At 40.2% G+C, this 16436-nt stretch overlaps 1 protein-coding gene across 2 annotated transcripts in view; it reads left to right on the top strand.

The window, feature by feature from the left end:
* Positions 1–2408: 2408 nt before the first annotated feature.
* The window catches only part of rarga (retinoic acid receptor gamma a), a 54306-nt gene continuing 40278 nt past the window's right edge, over positions 2409–16436 (top strand). Inside the window, exon 1 of one of the 2 annotated variants that reach the window (XM_044111931.1) lies at positions 2409–2526. The gene's annotated coding sequence lies outside the window, so the exon portion shown is untranslated. Of the gene's footprint in view, positions 2527–9651; positions 9804–16436 lie in introns of those variants that run through there. The other variant, XM_044111924.1, reaches the window with a different exon arrangement.

Here is a 16436-nt window from a genome sequence, read left to right as displayed (position 1 = left end):
AAGTTATGGTGAGTAAGGAGACAGAGTGTGGACCAAGGAAAATATTGAAAAAGAGAGAAGTATGACCAGGATTATTATTTTGGCACTATAAATTACTAGGGAATATAGTAAACACCACAACATCTATGAAACATGTATGAATGAAACATCAAGTATAGCAACAGCAAAAAATTGACAGAAATTTAGCAACAGTTGAAGCGTGGTGTGGGGAGACAGTTGTCTATTAACTCTCTGAGTCAGGGAACTTTCTCAAAACCCCCGTATTAGGGTAAACGCATTGCATTTATTTTGGAACAATATATTACTAACCTATTAGGATGGGTGGAAAAAAGCCAATCTTTCTTCTAATTTCTCAAGGTTCTCATCATCTGATGAACTTATAAAGCTTTTCTTTGAGCATTGGCTATTTTTTCATTTGCTATCTGGCAAGCTTTGAGCTTAGTCTTAAATGCAGCGAGAAAGTGCTGTCAAATGGGGAGCTCGCCTAAAAGCTCTGCCTCCATTCAGATGTGAGAAATTCTTGCAACAGCAAGTAAGGCATCATACTGAGAGTGAAAGGGCTCCCATTAGGTTATAGGGAACAAGGTGCTCTTGTAAATAATACAGTGCCTGGCCATTAAGAGCCTTGTATGCAATAAGAAAGATCATAAATTCCTCTGTAAACTTTACAAGGGAATCCAGTGCAGCGATGCCAAGAAAGGAGAAATGCGATCTCTTTTTTTGGACACCTGTTGGAACTCTGGTTGTAACCTGCTGCGTGATTGTTGGGGGGTGGGTGGAAGGAGGAAGGGTTGTATTTGCAAACCAAATACAACTTTGTATTTGGTTTTCCCTGAGAAAACTGTATTGGAAATGTCTTGTTTGGATGCCACGGTTGTGTGCATTAATTCAGCCTACATTTGGAACAAGATAGTCTTAAAGTTCCCAGTAAATGTGCTGGCTAAAATACTATGGCAAAGTAAAACGCAAATAAACTGTTAGACACTGAATTCCAAACTGTAGTAATTACTACACTTCTATAAAGCCAAATTCAGAAAATAAGAAGTCATCCACTTTCAAAACAAGAATGTAAGTAAAATGATAACAAATGATTGTCAAAAGTCTAGCAATGCAAAGAGATGTCTTACTTCATCAAGATATTAACCAAAGGAAGCATGTAGGAATAAGTACAGAATCTGTCCAGAAACTGTTGAATTAGAAGGGATCATGAAGGTGGACATTAGGAAATCTGGCATTTAAGTAGTTTGATCCCAGTAATACAAATGTTGAGGGATTTGTGTAGCAGTGAGAAAATAATCTATTAACCTAAAAGCTAAAATTTTGTTTCAATAGACAGACCGGTGTAGTTGAGATCAAACATATTAGGAAATATTAAGACTTTCTTGAAAAGATAGTCTGACATTGGATCCAAAATACACAGGAATGCTTTCTAAAAGTGCCCATAACTCCAAGAGCGCACTGGTAACCCATCCAGGAGATCCCAAAATAGTCTATAAGAACATCTTAAGCACTGCAGGCCTCACTATTAGAGAATTGGGAAAAATGGCACCCACGATAGTTACAAAGCCCAAACTACTGATGACCAACAGAATCACAAAGGCCTATTTCAAAATGTAAATGAACTCAGAGACTTTTGGGAAAAATTTTATAAATTTTCAATGGGAAAATGGAACACTGCTCAGAAATGTGCATCTTCCTATATTTAGCAGAAAACTGTGAAGACAAATTTCAGTTAAGATTGTTGAGTTTAATTGCACTATTGCTGTAGTGTTGAACCTCAAGCCATGGCATAACAAGTCTATCAATGAATGGCTGAAACAAAGCAAAATTAAAATTTCAGAGTGGCCTAGTCAAAATTCAGACTTAAATCCAACTGAACTGCTGTGACATCACCTTAAAGGGCTATTCATGTGAAATAAATAAGCAGAATAGAAATAATTCTGCAAAGACAAAATTCTTCCATATTGACACATGTCCAGTTATTGGAGGTGGTAGCTTGTTGGCAGCCAATGGCATAATCAGTTATTAGGTTTGTTTGGAAATTCTTGTTTTCCCACAAGGTTAGGATGGTTTGAATAGGCCATGCACTTAATAAACAAAATCATTCTGACAAAAAAGAAACAAACAAACGAAAAATTAAATACGTAAATGACCCTCTTGAGTGTTATTGTCCTTTCGAGAAGATTCTTGCCGCGCTTTTCTTGAACGCCACTAGAGGGAGCCAGAGCGTGAGAAATTCTCACAGGCTGTTGACGCCAATAAACGCCCCTGAGCTCTCGGGACGAAGTGGCCGGTTGGCAACTGACAAAAGGCAACCTGACAAGTGATTGAAACCCTCTCTGAAGAAAACCGAAAGGTCAACTTGGACTCCTTTGAACACTTCTAATGTTCTTCTTTTTTTTGTTTTTAACACCCCCCCCCCCCCACCTCTTTCGTCACAAACTTCGATTGTGCCCTTGTAACTTCTGGTTTATTGAAATGTTCTACGGTCTGAAGCCGAGGCATGCACTCATCTGACTCCCAAAGGTATGATTTTTAAATTTTTTTTATTTTACATAAATCATCTCCTGTCGTAATTAAGTGGATGCGAATCTATGAATAAACTCAGTGTTGAGCTGCGTCGGCACGGGCGCGTGTTTACTCATCATGAGAACACGTTATGGCAGGGCAACCGATAATTACAGGGCTGCTGGAGCTCGGTTTGGGGACTGGAGTAGAGCAGAAGCGGCTGCCAACATGCGCACCTGCAGAACTGTACTTTAGCCGGAGGCTTGAAGTCTTCAAGTATGTCTGTGTGTCTGTCACTCCCCCCTCACCCCCATAATCTCTCTCACGCACGCACGCACGCACGCACGCACAGAAACCCATATCCTGCTGAATGTGCGCTTCATGAGCATTATACCAGCCTTAGTTGATGAGACAACTGAGTTTTTTCTAACCCCGGAATCTCTTATCACCTCTTGTTTTCAAATAATGAACCAATAAGTCGCAGAGTCGAACCAAATGAGAAAAGAATGTGGAAACTTTGGTGGCATTAGCCCCATGATCCAAAGAATAGACCTTTGTTTAAACTCAATTTTTCAAATCTGTGAATGTATTTATTCTGCATCCTAACATGCCAAAAAGCTCAGGCAGAAAAACAAAAAACTCAGTGTTTTCCTTTTCCCTGTAGGCAGTATTTAGTGCCCAGCTTTCTCACAAGGGCAGTTTTATGTGCAGGGAAGAAGGCATGGAAAAGAAGACCTTTCCTTTTGAGCTCACAGATTTGCAGTAATTACAGAATCACTTCCATATGTGGCTCTCTGGCTGCCTTCTCGCTGCCCCCACCACCCCTTTCTACTCTGCTGTTCTCTTTTTTTTTTCTCCCTCTCCCCACTTTTTTTTTTCATTTGCAATCTCCCCCATTGCTCACTTATTACTTTTTAAAACGTTCCCTCCATGCCCCCTTTGTATTTTTCTATAAAAACCACAACTTAAGTAAAGTTTGTGATGATCAGAACATCCTGCCACTTTTGGCAGGACATTTCGGTGATTCAGTCAGGCCACATTCAGAAAAAAACCCCCCCAAAACATTAGTGCTCTTCTGTGGGAAAGAAAAAAAGTGCAGACACGGATTGGACAGAGAGGAACTAGAAAGAACACGCACACACACCCATGCACACGCCCTCACACACACACACACACACACACACACCCACACACACACACACACACACACACACACACACGTGTATATATATACATATATATCAGAGAAGAATCAGAGCCACAGGAACAGAGCGTGAACAAAAAGAGAGAGTGAGGTGGAACAGAAAATAAGGCAGAGGAGAGGGTGGGTTGGAGTAATGCTTTTTGACAGAGGTGGGTTCAAGATGGGTTCATGGTGACATCATGGCTGATTTTTTCGAAGAGAGTATAGACAGGAGAGCCGTTCACCTTTCATTAGACACACATGTTGGTGGGGAAAAACTCACATTTGCTGGCACACTCGCTGGTAGCTGTGTCGACTTTTTATTTCCTCTTTTCCCTGTAGTTTCATATACAGCTTTTGGCTCTCAGTTTCCCCTTTTCCAGCTCTATGTTCATTTGTTTTTCTTAGAGTCATAGTATATGCCCTTTGGTCCCTAACACACACATTGCTCTCTCTCTCTCGCTCTCTCTCTTTTTTTTCTGGGCATGCGTAAGTCATTTTTCCTTTGAGTGGTATTTATACTTGAAGGCAGTTGGACGGTAAATGAGCACACTTTGCCAGGCAGAATGAATGCACTCCTTCATTTCACAGGATGTGTATGTAAGACTCTAACCAAAGAAAGTATATGTTTGCGTGTGTGTTTGTGTGCTTAAATATGTGTCTACTCTCAGCAGCCTTCACATGACATCAATCTGAATGTGGGGAAATAGTGATCTCATTATGGGCATCTTGTTACTGATTGGAACCTTCCATCAGCAACCTCATCTACTACCCTTCATCCATCCCTCTCTTCACTTCACACCTCTTTTTCTAACATTCCCCTATTCCAATCTAGTCAGATTTGCAACCCCAACACACCATACCATTGAGGCTGCATTGGTTAAGGTTTTAATAATATGTCTTAACATGGGCTGCAGAAGTAGTAGTACTGTTGTTTTGCAGTGAGATAGTCCTGGGTTTGAATCTGAAAGCATACTCATGACATACTAGGGCCTGGTGCCTATGTGGTGCCTAGCAATTTTAGAAATGTGTTTGACTGTGTTATGGATTTTGCAATGGAACCAAACCCAAATTTTACAACCATGCACAGCTTATTAATTAAATTGGCTTGAAAAATGCCCTGTTGAAATTTCCTCTTTAGCAAATGCACAGACTCCAAAGAAATGTGACTGTTAAGATGAAAATTCAACTACTCAGTTCAACTACTAAAGGCTACAGTGTGTAAACTACCAAGGTGTTGTCATTACTGAAGTCTATATATACAGAACATAATAAAGTTTGTTTCTTAAACTTTTGAGCAAACACTAATAACCCGAGATGTACAGAAATTGTTGTCTCATTTAAACCAGGACAGAAAACATCTCTGCTTACTTCAGTTCTCTCATGAAGGTCAAGAGAATCAACAAAGGTCAAATGTGGAGTTCCCTGAGACGTTTTTCTGGAGTTACTTTTATTCACTTCATTTTATTGTCATCTAATAGCAGCTTTCCCATTAGTGCAAAATTTCACTTCATGTATTAGCTATTCATTCATTTTAAATGAATGAACAGCAAGTCATTTAATAACAAATACATATTTTAAATGAGCAGTTTAGTGTCTGTTACAATTTATGTGATGCTTAAATTTTTCAGCACCATTTTTAGTGTATTTCTTCGTTTTTGATATTTCTTTCTTTTCTTCTTATCACCCTTCATTTTCTTGAAGAAAATACACACTTAATTCTGGAACTATACAAACTTGCTTTGGTTTACCACCAACCCCTCTCCGCCCCCCAACTCCTCTTTCCGCCTGCCTCTCCGTCTCCCTGTAACCCCTCTAACCTCACTTCCTCACTCTCTGCCGTCCCCCTTCTTTTCCTCTTTCCTTTCTTCATTTTCTCCTCATCCTCTGCCAGTGAGCCTCGGGCCTCCATACTCTGTTCCTCTGTGAATGCAAATCCAATGAATCTAAAGTGGAAACACACGACTGAGTAAGACGATGCCATGAATATTTCATATCATTTTAAGCACACCCAGTGAAGAGAAGCTATGGAGCTTTTTCTGCAGCCCCTTCTTCAAGGAATCGCATCCCTATGAGCAGCAACGCTGTGCTTGTACTGTTGTCAGGGCAGCGAGTTATGATGTCATCGGTTGAAGTTAATGATACGAGAATGGCAGGGGTCGTAGGCCATGTTTCCAGTGGTGCCCATAGAAAGAGAGGGAGAGAGAGATAGGAGCACCCTGATCTGTCTTCATTATCCCCCACTCTGCTGCCTCCCAGACACAATGATCATAAATCTGAGCCCCAAGCACACTTCACTGACACTGAAACACAAACACTAGTAACCTCTGACCTTCTCACTGCTACTGCCCGTGCACACTCATTCATGCACACCAAACACATATTACAGCTGCAGCCGTGCATAGTGGAGGATGAGAGCAGCTCGAAACGCTCCGCAGCCCGTTCTCACCGTCTCACTGTCAACATGTGCCCTGCGAGGACTCTGCACCCATACACCAACACAACTGCCTTCATACATCTGATGGCACATTTTCACACAGATGTACTGTCTCGACCCGAGGGCCCCACAATAATTTCCAATCCACACCTCACTGTTATATCACCCCCGTGCTGAGATAGTTTTTGAACTAGGGCCGTATTTACCTTCTTGTTTCCTATTACACAACTGCTGATTTAGCACTGCTATGTAAACATTTAAGGGATTTCTATTAGCCTTAGTGGCCTTATAAGCATCACAAATCAAATGTAAACCAGATAATAATCAGCTGGAGGGTTTTTTTTCCCCCCATATGGCTCTGATCTGTGCTTCCTGAATATAAGATTCGAGCCAAAAGGCAACAGTGCCTCATGGTGCTTATCTTTTTCTTTCAGCCTGGTTGTGTGCTGTCAGATCGACATCAGAAATGTTTAATGGAGCAATGCAGTTGGCCACTGTCGTCCACTTGTTGCTGCAAAGGTTTCTTTGTTTTTGGAAACTCAAACTCGTCTGTGTTTGATTTAAAACCCCCCATCATATTCAATTGGGGTTTTAAGGGTTTTAATGGTTTATTTGAACAGATTTTTGCAGATATTCCTCATAATAGGGCTGAAATGTTGTTAAAAGAAGTCTCAATGTAAATCTCTTTTGGAAATTACAGGTTATTTTTTTCAATAAGAATGAACCTGTATAAATAAAGGTCAAATAGAAAAAAAAATACATGAAACCAAAAAATAGCTGCACAAGATGGAATTTGCTGAGAATTTACTTTACACCATACAGGCTGAATATTAAACACATCCTTTTGTGTTTAATATTGGGCTATTCAACCTATAAGAGCACCTCAGAATGTATGTATGTATGTATTTATGTATCTATATATTTTTTATTCTGATGCCTTTTGGGCTACTTTGATATATCAAATTTCCCTCTGGACAAATAAAGTATTTATCAATTTATCAATCATCTATATACTCATTTGGTCATATGTCCCTAAACAACTGTAGAGAAAGTTCACACCTCTTGTAACCATCAGGAATTTTTGCTATATTTCAGTCTGCATATTTGAGCTCTTTCTTGGTCAAATCAGTGGAGTTCCTTTAAACAAGTCGGTTTACTGGCACAGACCTGGCTTTTAAAAATAATTCTCAGTTGTTTAGTTGGGTTGAGGTCTGACTTTGGGAAGGCCTTTCCAGAATCCTAACGTTGGGCTGCTTTATCTATCCCAGAACCGGTTCTCATGTGCATTTTTGATTATTGTTCTGTCAGAACATTGACTTGTCCCCAAGTGTTGAACTTTAAGATCTTTTTCTCAACCAGCTATTTATGTAACTCTACTCCAGAAGGTATTTATATCATCTATGTGGGGAGGTGTAAATATCAGTAAAGCTTGAAGGAGTTGATTTTGGAGCAGGGACTGCTTTCTTACTGAGCAACCTCTCACTTCTTCACAACGTAAAACCTGCTGTGAATTCCAGTAGTTTCGTGGCAGGATAGAACCTTGCTCATTCTTGGATTGTTCTTGGACATCTTCACCAGTTTTCTCTATTCTGATTTGGTTGTTTGTGTTTCATCCTGACCTGGACAAAGTGGTGACACATCCAAATAGCTAAATCCTTAAACGCAATTGTCCGAACTGAAAATCTTGGACTCTGCACCCGTTTAGAATGTTTCCAAAGTATTTCTCCAACTTGCATAAATCTAAAATCTTCCTTTCTAGATCTTCACTAAGTTAATTAAACTTTTCCCATTGTTTGGGAAAAGTTGGTCAGTCATGTGACGTCTGTCAAACAATTCCTTTTTATAGTACAAGAATAGATAACTTAAGTTATCTAGCATCACTAATGAGAAGTTGGTGAAGTATTCACTTCTTTTTGAAATATTTAGAGTTGTATATGCTCACAATTGTGCCTGTGTGTTTAATCCCCCCACACATTAAAACCTGAATTATGTAACCAGTTTTTCTTTAGATAATCAAAGTTTACTCTGTATAATTAAGGTGTAATTGGTGTTTGAACTATAAAATTTGGCAGCTATAAGTATTTTTAGAAGAGTTCTGAAATTTTCATGGATATTGATTTAGCTGTGGTCCCTAACCCCCTGCTCCTTCATCATTGTTCTGTCCACTAAATGCAGTGCACATGAGCCTCTGACATTAAAACACTCCACAGCATGACCCTGCCCTCACCGTGCTTCAGTTAAGGGTTCTTATATTTGAAAGCTTGCAGCTCTGTTGAAAAAGATAAGATTGGTACAAGCTTTTTGTTTTACATTGACTTCACTGTAATTTGCTGGTAAAGTGTGTGCTCCAAGCGTGGCTCAGAGAGGTGAAAGTGCTTGCCAAGATGCCAGTTAAGGTGTGCCTACCCCTCCCAGTTTTGAGGTTTGAGGTGCTGCCCCCCCCCCCATAACAAAAACAAGCTGAGAAACATTACGTTGGGAAAAACAAGGGCACACGCCCAGAACCACAAACACACAAACACAGATCTGAAACATGTGATCTCATATGGAAAGAGAGGGGGCACGCTCAAGGGCACACCCAGATCCGTCGCTGCTGCTTCTGCGGCTGCACGGCTCTGCCACCTCACGTGGGACTTCCCTGTTGCTAAGGTGCCAGCGTTGCTGGTTTCACTTCAAGAAGCGATGGGTTTTAGTTACAGATGCTTAACTTTTGGGAGATAATCTTGACTCGTAGAAAGTGCTGGGCAGGATGTTAGCAAATGTTGAGTGTGCTGAAAAATGTCGTGTGTCAAAAAGCCAAATTTTGTTTTTCATCTTATCTTATTTTTTTTCTTTGTCACATATCATATTTCTTATGAGATTCAATTTGTTTCTGTAGAAGCAGTGTCTCCAGTTTGCACCTGCATGAGGAGAGCCATTAAAAACAGGGTTCTAAGGACATCAAAAGGTAAAAAATAAATAAATAACAGAGGTTTCTGGAAGAACAAACCTTTTGGCTTTCACAATTAAAACAGTGTGTGAGCTAAATCAAAACAGCATAAAGTGGGTGATCGGTGTTGTTCGGGATAGCAAAACTTCCTCTCCTAATAAACCTGGCTTACTTCACTTATTGATGAAACAAGAATGATCTAATAGCGTCTCAACATGCACCAATTTGTTGGCAAAGCGACTGCTCGGCCAAGATGTGGAAGAATAATTCAACCATGAGACAAAGAAGGCAGAGAGAATTAAAAACAGAAACTTAAGCTCCCTGGGCTTTTTTCTTCCCTCCAGGCGTTTTGTAGCTTTTGGGAAAAAAAAAAATAAATAAATAAAAAATCGGTATATTTGAAGCGCAGAGAGTCACGTGACCAAGAAAGAAGGCTTTATGAATCACAGTGTAATTATTTCTTAGTGAGAGAGTCGGTGAGTGCGGGCCCTGTGTTTGGGGAGTGAAAGAGTGATTTTAAGAGGTAGCGACTCAGGCAAGGAGGAGGAGTGGAACGCAGGAGGGGGAGTGCTTGACAGAGTTGGAGGCTCACTGCCGGTCTGTCTTTGCCGCTGAAGGGACGCTGTTGAGCGTTCACTCATCTTTTTCACCCTCTTTCATTGGCTCAAGCTGCTCATCAGACTCTTTTTTTTTTTTTTCCTCAACGACTTCCTCTGGTGACCTCCATCACTTTCGCACGAGAGCCTGTGAGTAACTTACCCAAAAGTTTGAGATTAATTGAGAAATTAAACCATTGTTTGTTTTGAATTTGATTGCTGTTAGGATGATGTTTTTTTTCTGAGGAAATGATGTATTTGAAATCATTAGTCATGGTTCAGATTTCCTAAACTGTCACCAATACACACCTTTGTTTGCTCTCTGTGCTTCGGTTTGTTTTCTTCTAACTTGTTTTTCCCACAAATGTGAGCGTGACACGAGTTTCTGTGAGAATCATCTCTACCATGTGTGCGCCTGCATGTGTGCGTGTGTGTGTGTGTGTGTGTGCATATGTGCTTATTAGCGAATGTTACCCAGGGCCCTGTGGAGCCCTTTATTATTAGCATATGTGTTAGTGTGTACACTCTTGCATGTGTTTGATGTGCATTCACCAGAGAAGTCGCCACTCCTCGACTCCCCCCCCCCCGTCCCCCTTTTTTATAAGTAGCATATGAAGACTTGGCAAAGAAAAGCATTATTTTCCATGTTTTTTAAACAGCACCGGCTGATTTCTGTGAGGAGTGAGGTGTGCCTGGTGCTCTGGCCTCAGTTTACTTGGAAGTTTACGCGTTGTGTTCTCACAGCTCGCTAGCAGAGCAGGAAGATTATTTAATGATGCTGGCATATGCGCTCGATTAACAGGTTCTGCTTGTTACGGCCTTGCACGTGGATGACAGGTAGAGCGTCTGCACTTGGAAACAGAGCAGCTTTCCTCAGCCGTTGCTTTTATTTATTCCTGAATCGACTGGGCAATGGCCAGACCGCTGTTTCAAGTTTTGCACCTGCTATACAATGCCTATTTCCCCCAGGGGGGTTTGACGTAGGTGAGACACAAAATGTGGGTCTAAGTGAAGTGACCCGGCACGAGGGATCTTTGTTGGAAAACCAGGGATAATGATATCGGCCTCCACTGACATCTGGATGAGAGAAGAGGCGCTCATCTCTGAGGCACAGAAATGTCCCTGCCCTCTCCTCTTATTCAAGGACAGACTGCCCACATGTTGCAGCTTCATCTCCATGTCAAACTAAACGAGAGTTTTACAATCCAGATGTGTGCATGCTCATGGTATTATAGGTGTAACTGAATTTAAGCTTTTATGTCCTCAAGAGGAGCCTTCCACTATCTATACATTCACCTCTCATATATTGCATAGATTATGTCACCATATTATCACTATGAATGGGGTAATTTGTAAAGAATGCTGGTGGATATGTTTACTATAGTTTTTGAATTATCTTAATTCAAAAGAACTGATTGAAATAAAATCTTGTTAAAATGACTCATATGTTTTTGATATGTTTTTCATCGCAAAAACATGTCAAATCATGGAACTGTTAAAGGAACAGTGGGAACACTAGAGTTTGTCTTGCAAAATCTGCCAACAGTCTTGTCTTTGTGAAGTGGCTCAGCGAGCGGTAAATCCAGGAGTTGTTGATACCTGTCTCTTTCTGGAATTTCTATTGCAATTAAGGACGAGCGAAGGGAGGGGGGAGGGGCGAGCCAGGTGATCTTCAGGGGAAATCGTGGGGTGGGGTAGGGTGGTGGGGTTCGGCTGCCACCGTGCTATAATTAACATGGAAACTATTTGCACATCATTTCCTCTGTCTATTTTTGCAGGTGTGCTATTCTGATGGTGAGGATTTACATTTTTGTCCTGCTCCCGAGCTCTCATTAAAAGGGACTTAAACAAATATAAACTTGTGTGAGATTATGGTGTTGAGCAGGTAGTGCTTTCATGCATGCATATGTGTGTGTGTGTGTGTGTGTGTGTGTCTTTGGGCCTGCTCGGGCTGCTTTGACTCCTGCGGCTAGAGGCGGCCATGGTGGTGAAACCCAGCTATTATGCTCTGTTTTATACAGGGAAAGGATTGTTCCCCCCTTCATTGAGCCAAGGTGGGAAACACCTTCATAGTTGCCAGTGTGAGTCCCTCTGCAATTACTGCATGACACGTTTAGTCACATCAAACCTTTTCACTTCAAGAAACGTTCAGAAAAGCAGCAATTATTGCCGTCATTGTTAAAATAACACAGCATGTTGGTTATTACAGGTATATTAATGTTAATTGTACCAGGTTTAGCATTATTTTGAATTTAATAGATAGAGTCAGTGACAATAGTAGTCATAAATAGTTGAAAATGATTTAGGTTACATCTATATTTATTCATCTTGACCCTGACTCTAAGACTACTCTGGCTAAATAAAGACTTTAATATTATTACTATTACTGTTTTATGTTAATGCATATGCTTAAATGAATATCTGGAACCAAAAAAATAAATATTAAGTACTATCTCTTTCTGAAGTTCTACTTTTTATGGAAGTTTATTAGTCAGGCTATCTGCTGTGCTAGCCAGACAGCAGTTGGCTGCCAAACCAAATGTTTTTGGTTATTCGTCTGGAAATATTTCCAAAACCCTAAATTTATCTTTTAATTTTGTGGGTGAAATCGCCTTGGAGACTTCTTAGCAGCCAGACAACCAGCTGAGTCCTGCAAAAACAAGTTGGGGTGGGGCAGCACTGTATGCTGCAAGCAACCACTTTTAGGTATCTGTGATATATATATAATTCATACAATCATACAAACCTTATAGATAAAGGCCGTGGACTTGATAAAGCTACACTAGTTACATTAAGTAAAATGGTAAATGACTTGTACTTGTTTAGAGTTTTATCAAGTCCAGAGGACCCCAAAGCAGTAGGTGGTTAAATGTTACCTCTGTGTAGCACATATTCTACAGATATCAAATATATTGATATTTATTGACGCTGTCATAGAACCAACAGTGTAAAAACAGCTCAGACAGCAGAAGTAACAATCTCAATCATACTATGAGTTTTTTAGGTTTGCAAACATTGTTAAATAATTCATTGCCATTGCAATAAATTATTTCTTTCTATTGATTTATAACATTACAACATAGAACAGATCCTTCCTGGCACAAAACTTTGAAATTGTAGGAAAATTATTAAAAACAGCTGCTTTATAAAACTTTGAATCAAGGATGACGCTACCTAACTCTTACAGTTAGGTAGCGTCATCCTTGATTTATACTAAAATGCCTTCCTCATTGCAGAGTATTTCAGTGGCCTCTAAGTCATAGGAACAAGCTGTCTGGACAAATTTATTAAATCACAAAATGTTTTATGACTTCTCATTCTTTCCATAGCATTCTCTAAAATCATAATAACACAAAAAAAGCGACGATTCAAGTTTAATAATTTACCAACTCCAAGAAAAAAAAAATTGCACCTCTGAGTGGCACTCCTAAAGAACACCTCTGTGAGACGAATCGTCTCCTGGTGGTGCCTCTTTTCATTGTTGGTATAAGCAAATATGTGTTTGTGGGATGCCAGGAGGCGGCAGATGTCAAACAAGTTTCAGTTGAAGGAATGCAGGTCTGTTTGGAAACACCGGAGTGTCTGTCACTCTGCGTCTCACCCGGAGCCATTAGGCGGCCCGGCCTGTTGAGAGACTGGAAGCTGTCAGCTCTCGCATCAGATAATGAGCGACGACAATATTGTTTTCACTGCCAAAATACGACTGACGCCAGCAACCAGATCAGATAATGCTCTTGTGATCATGTTTCAGTATGAACACTATAATTTCTGTGTAACTCTCTGGTTCCTATAAATCTCTGTGATGATTATTTGTGGGCCCCCTTTTTTTTTTTATTGCACACTGCAATGATGCTCTTAGTTGGAAAATCCATGACTGCGTCGGCTCAGTTCGGAGGACACATGGACTGTGAAATCATTGTTTAACTGCTGGGCTAGCATGACTTCATGTGCAAACCAAGCTTAAACATACCCTTCTCTGTTTCAAGCCATTTCCTTTGCAAAGTTTCTGAGCGTAAATCACTCGTCGATGTTGACAGTTGGAAGACGTGACGCTGAAAGAACATGCTCAATTTTCTGTCAAAAAAAAAAAAAAAAAAAAGAACAAAACTAGTCAGTGCTTTTCCTGCCAGGATACAAGGCATGGTTCACCTTTCTTCAGGGAGTGAATTTACAGCCCAGCCCCTCTAGTTAGAGTTGCTGCTCTGCAAATTTGACAGTTTTTTTTCTTCCTATTTTCCATTTAGAAACTCTGTGGCTGTTTCAGCTGGAAACGTGGCAGAAAAAAAACAACAACTTGCGAGCTCAATCAGAAACGTAGCAGCGTCTGTCAGGGAATCTGTATAAATATCCACTGAAACCAAGTTTAAAAGTCACCATTGTGTGGCATTCCTCTTTGATGAGAGCATGAATCATGCACGTGTAAACAAAGCAGGGAACGTTACAGCACCTTTAATCCTGCTGCTGTACGCCGAGCGATCGCCCGCGGTTTCATGTGCTGACTAAAAGCAAGCGCCTGCCTTGGTGTTGGTGTGATGCAGAGCTTCCTGAGATGCTGTGATTTATTTGTTATGTTTGACTCCAGTTCTTCTTTTTGCCCGAGGGGGCCCCGCGCTGTCACAACGGTTAAAGCACAATTGCTGTTTTGCTCGCTCAGGATTTGATATCCTTTGTTTGACAGATTTTAGTCTCTGGGAACTGTTTTCCCCTTGCTCTGTGCGTCTCTCAGGCATCATTTTTCTTTCTGCGTCATCTCTTCTTTTTTTTGTGTTGAAATTCAAACTCTTGAGCAAACAAGAGAATCTTACTCATTCTGATCGTGTCCCGTCTTGCAGTCCTGGCTCCAAATTGCCTGCCTGCTTGATTGGGTTCATTTTAAATGATACATGATGTCATGCACTGATAAAAATTGATGGATTATCTCAAGTGCAACCAATATGTCAACTTCAATCTGATGAGCTGCTTTGAGGTCTGACACTGCTATTTACATAAACATGGTAAGTAAATTTAAACTGAACCTCTTAGGCTATGCTGGAAAGTCCCCACAGGAACAAACCCACCCAACACTGGCCATGGCACTTTTTGCCTGCCTGCCTCCTTTGTGCCCCCTAGGCTTGTGGGGGAACGTGGAGCCCCTCAATGCCCATTTGGCCCTGCCTTACAGCGCATGAGGTCACTCCAAATTCCCCCTGTCCCCTTATAGCCCCAGACGGGCCAACTAAATGAGCCAACCACAGGACCCGACATAAAACTTAAATGGCTCTGTAAAAAGCTGCCAAGCTGATGTGACTCATTAAAAAGCCCTGGCGCCAACTCTTTTTATTAATTCATTATTGTGTTTGGAGGGCGTAAAGCCACAGTGTTCTGTTTTCTAACGTCGCCTCTGTGTGCTGTAGCTCGTTATTTTTCAGTACCAGCCTTTTTCACTTTCATTCTTTGCTGTTTTTTTCTTTTTTTTCTTTTTAAATTCAACTGTACAGTGGCACTGCGGTTTACTGGGTGGCACTTCCTCCAGCTTGTTTATCATCAGACGTTTGAGACTTCATCTGTTGCTGTGATCTCCCATATCAATACTTTTGGATCACTTTGTCTCCTCCTCCTGCTCTTGAGTTTACAGCGGATATATATATATATATGTCTACACAACCTTGTTAAAATAATAAATTAAATGTTTTTGTGTCTAAACAAATGAGACCTTGTTAAAGGGAAATTTTGAAACATAAATAGGAAAAAAAAATCTTTTTGCATTAATTGCACACATAAACTAATAAACTATCTTTCAAAACTGATTACTCTCATATACATCTCAGTTGTCCTAGTATGGTTTTATTGGCATTTGTTCATTTGCTTCCTTTAACGAAAGCTGGAGTTAAAAATTCATCTCATTGTATCTTTGTACAGTATTGGTTAGAAAAAGAGGATACAAAAACTGCGCTACCGCTAGATGATGCCTCAAGATGCTGTTGTCTTTACTACAGCTTTGGACGTGGATCATCCAAAGCATCAGAGGCATGGCATTGTTAAAAGGTAAATATCAGGAGCGGGAAATAAAAAGAAAAGACATCCTAGAATTTTCTTTTTAAAATAAAAAATCGCAAGCCTCGCAAAATTTTGCAAAAACAAGTTTCACGTTTTGTAGCATGTAGAAAATTGTGCTACGGTCTGATGTAAACAAGGAAGACTTTTTTGCCATAACTCTATAAGGTAGCACTATTAATCATAGTGAAGCATGGTGGTGGCATTGGAGAGGGGGTTCATTCAGCACAAATTGAAGCTGTGTCCCTTCAAGGTGGAGGGACTTTTGAACAATACCAAATACCAATCTGTGTTGACACAAAACCCTGAAATTTGTGTTAGAAAGCTGAAGATGAAGTTTATATTTCTGCACAACGACCCAAAATATACACCCAAATCAACAAAAGAATGACATCAGCAGAAGAAGATGAAGGTTTTTCGAATGACAGCCAGAACTAATATCTGAATAGGATTTATAAAAAAACCCCAAAAAAAACAAAAACAGTTTCAGAGTGCTAACAAAAATGCTGGGCACACAGTATAGAAGAACCATTAGAAAACGGATATCAATCACTTAGTCCATATTAAAAGTAAAGAGATAGCAACATTGAGAGTTGGTTATATCAATTGTTGGACTCAAAGAGTAAACTAGAAAGATTACCAGGTCAGGATGCAGCATGCTGATTGACTTCCACCCAAACAGACTCAGTGCTGCAATTAAGTCTGCACACGTTTTTCAGCCTTTTAAAAAAATTATTTTTACCATGAAAG

The sequence above is a fragment of the Gambusia affinis genome, linkage group LG01 (genome assembly GCF_019740435.1).
Source record: "Gambusia affinis linkage group LG01, SWU_Gaff_1.0, whole genome shotgun sequence".
Classification (NCBI taxonomy): domain Eukaryota; kingdom Metazoa; phylum Chordata; class Actinopteri; order Cyprinodontiformes; family Poeciliidae; genus Gambusia; species Gambusia affinis.
This window is presented reverse-complemented; position numbering and strand designations above follow the sequence as displayed.